Consider the following 4,055-nt stretch of genomic DNA (forward strand, 5'->3'; position numbering starts at 1 on the left):
GAATGGCGTCTGAACTCGGACGTGGCGCAAGGCCTCTTTCTGCAGTGGGGAGAGCCTTGGTTAGATCTATTCGCCACCGAAGAGAACACGCAATGTCATCAGTTCTGCGCGTTGGAATTTCCAAGGCGGCACTCGCTCGGAGACGCTTTTCGTCGCGAGTGGAATTGCGGTCTGTTGTACGCCTTTCCGTCTATACCACTTCTGCCTAGAGTGCTAAAGAAGATCAAGCGCGACCGGGCCCAAGTCAACTTGTGGCTCCGGACTGGGCGCGAAGGTACTGGTATACCCGAGCTATTCAGTATGTCTGTCGATCCCCCGATTCGTCTGCCCCCTTTCCTTCCTGTCCATCCGGACAAGGTTATGTTGCGGACAAGACCCTCTTTCCTGCCCAAGGTAGTCACAGCCTTCCACATCAGGCAGTCCATCACCTTGCCCACCTTCTTTCCGCCGCCACATCCCTCAAAGGAGGAAGAGCGGCTCCACCGTCTGGACCCAAAACGTGCGCTCTCGTTTTATCTGGATCGCATACGCCAGTTCCGGGTGGATGACTAACTCTTTGTTGGTTACGTGGGCGCTAAGAAGGGACGGGCGGTGCACAAGCGGACCATCTCTCGGTGGGTCGTGTTGTGTATCAAGGCATGCTACTCCTTGGCTAAGAAGGAACCTCCTGTTGGGCTGGGGGCCCATTCCACTCGGGCCACGGCGGCTTCCACTGCCCTGGGCCGGGGAGTCCCCTTGCAGGATGTAGGAGAGTAGGGTCTGGTTCCTATGGTCACCCCCACTTTTTGCTTTTGCTTTACTGGTTTTTGACTTGGTGTGGCTGTGGGCCTGCTAATCAGACCCACAGCCCAGATGCACTCTCTCTAAATTCACACCATGTACTCTAGGTATATCCACAATTGGGAATTGGTTCACCTTGTCAGCCCCTGTAGAAGTGTACCCTAGGTACTCTGGGCATAGGTGTAACCAAGGCCTACCAGGGGCTGCAGCATGTATTATGCCACCCCTGGCTGGCCACTCAAACGGACACAACTTGCTGATCACTCAGCTGGGGCAAGGTCGTGTAATCACCCCTTGCTTAGGTATAGTATTCCTATATCTACCCTTATATATAGACACACAGTAACCTATAAGTCACTCCTATGGCAGGCCTTAACAATCCTGAAGGCAGAGTGCTTGGTTATGTGTGAGATGGTGCTCTAGCCTGAGTTGAGCCTGTCTGCAGCTTTTGGAACCATCAGCCTGATTTATCAAGCCGAAATCGGCTCGCAAAGGGCCAGATTCTGAGAATCTGGCCCTTTGTGAGCGCTATTTTTGCATTTGGGATTCATCATCCCAAATGCAAAAATCGGTAATAGCGATTTCGCTATTTTGCGAGGAATTACATTTAAGGAATCTCTGTTTGAGGAATACTCCCCATTCATTCCTATGGGCCTTTTGGCCCATAGGAATGAATGGGGAGTTATTCCTTATTTGCGATTAGCAATTTGCTACTCGCAAATAAGGAACATGTAGGAATCGCAATATTTATTGCAATTCCTACATGAATCCCGTTTTGCACATCCTTAATAGTGATTCGTTATGAATCGCTATTAGGGGCTCGCAAAATGGGAGAATGATGAATCAGGCTGCATGTCCTTATAGCTACTCTATATTGCCATACCATATACTCTTTTTTTTTTTTTGTCCTCATAACCACCATATAGACAAAGTACCAAAGGAATTAACGGGAAATAGCTGTCTCAGTTTATCTGAAAAACTGGAAGAGATAAAAATCTTATGGGGGCCACCTCTCCCTCAGCTTTCCACCGTATTCCAAAGAGGCACTGAGTCCTTAATTCACCAATCTATGGCAAACCTTGGGGTAATTTTAACAGCCAGGTGGAGGCCGGGCATGAACCGGATATCGGCTGTTCCATCGGTACAAATTATAGAAGCACCTTAGGAGATCAATCATTGGACTCGGGGGAAAAAAAAACCCGAGTGAATCACTGAAGCCATGAAAATAAATGCCAAAAGGCCCTTTTCCTGTAATTGCCAGATCTTGCCAGATCTGTGACTGAGGTCTGCAGTACTGAGTTTTGCCAATCTCTAAAGGAGGGAGTTAGAGGGTCTTTCCATTTCCTGCAGATCTCTCTTCTTGCGAGCAGGATGGAATAAAAGATTAAACACCTGAGTGGATATTGTACACCTTCTAAGACTCCAAATATTATTAGAGACAAATCCATTATGACAGGTCTTCCTAAAGATTCTGTAAGGGAATTGCTGATATCCTGCCAAAATGTGGTTAATACCGGACATTCAAAAAACATATGTGTATCCGAGGCAGCAATCAAACCACATTTAGTACAAGACACTGACTGGCCTGCTGTGAATTTTGAAAGTCTTAAAGGGGAATAATACGCCCTATGCAGGGTAGAAATATGATTTCTGCGAAGCCAGGACGGCTTGACAATGCTCCACAAAAGCTCGAAAGAAGAATTCCAAAGATTTTAGTTTTCTTTTTAAGTTTGGAAATCCTAAGTTTAAAAAAAAAATTAAACTGAAGACTCTACAAGGTTTTGCTAGAACATCGGCTGAAATTATGAAATGCATAAAAGTAAATTACTTTTGTGAGAAAACTCCACTGTGGGACTTGTCAGAAAATCCTGCCTGGCTTGATGACACCTTAGGAATCCCTTTGAGAGAGGCAGGCTTGGAAGTATGGGGTGACCTCTTTTATGAGGGAGATCTATTTTCGTGGGAACATCTGCAAGCCAAGGTTGGCCGTAATTTCTCCCGTTTTAAATATATACAGATTCACAGTTGGACTGTAGCTTATAAAGCATCTCCTGCCAATAAGAATACGTTTAATCTTGGCGGACACAGCCCATTTATTACTGGCTTACTAAACAGAGGTCCAGCAAAGAAAGAAATATCTAAATGGTATAATTTTATTCTGGAGGAGTCAGATGGAGACTTTGTTTTGCCAGACTCATTATGGGGTTCTGTTATGATGGATTTCAATTTACCATATACTCTTAAGTGCATTATGAACCTCGCGGTTAAATGCTAACTCTGGTTTGGCTTTATCTAAACATGTCGTGTAAGGTGTCATATGCTTTGGAATACTACCCCCTCGCCAATTCTGGCGACGGGGGTAGCATTCCACCCTTCTAGAGGGAGAAGACATGTTGTTGCTGACTATCCCGGTTAAAGTTAACCAGAGCCCCAGCGTCACAAAATGGACGCTGCTGTCACAGACACAAGCCTGACCTCCTGCTGCTGGGAGTCCTTCCAGTCATGGAGGTTTGGACAATAGGTTTCCTGCCTGGAGAGGTGCGAGCAGCACCCCAGACAGGACTTTGCGTATTGGGACAGGGAGGGCTGAATAGATTCAGACACTTCCTGGGGCACACTAGGTGCTCCATGCACACCCCAGTTCAAACCGCTTGCTGGGGCACTCCAGCCCCAGCTCTGGCGCGAAACTGGACAAAGGAAAGGGGGTGTAACCACCCCCCTTCCTGGTCCCACCCATGGGAGGGACCTAGAAAGTAATCCAGCCCCTTTTAGTTGAATAAAGGTAGGAGCTGAGTCCTAGGACTTTAGAGTAATCCTGAAATCGAAACTTGACACAAAACTCTGGACCTTCGACATTCTGCTGAAGCTAAAGACTGAAGAATCTCCCTTGTGGCCAAGGAGTGACCACCCAGGGCAACCAGGCACCATCCAGCAAATCAATGGCTTGCTTTGTCGACGCTCCCCCCGGGACCCGAGCACAGAGCCTGACAAGACCCAGACATCCAGACCTCTCTGACCCTCTCTTCACGTCTGCAGCATAGCTGAGTTCGTGTCAGCGACGAGACACGTGGGACCGGACATCTTGAAAAGTCTGCACCTTGCTAACTGTGCAGCTCCTGAGGTATCCTCGAAGCTGTGCACTGGGGATTGAGAATCCCTGAATACGAGCTCCACCTGCAGCGAAGATCAGCCCTCCACACTCCACGAGTTCTGCGTGGGGCCCTTCTGCTTGTGTTCTTCTTGACGCGTTGTCCGGTTGCTGTCCCGTTGGCTAG

Source organism: Lissotriton helveticus, chromosome 7 (genome assembly GCF_964261635.1).
Source record: "Lissotriton helveticus chromosome 7, aLisHel1.1, whole genome shotgun sequence".
Classification (NCBI taxonomy): domain Eukaryota; kingdom Metazoa; phylum Chordata; class Amphibia; order Caudata; family Salamandridae; genus Lissotriton; species Lissotriton helveticus.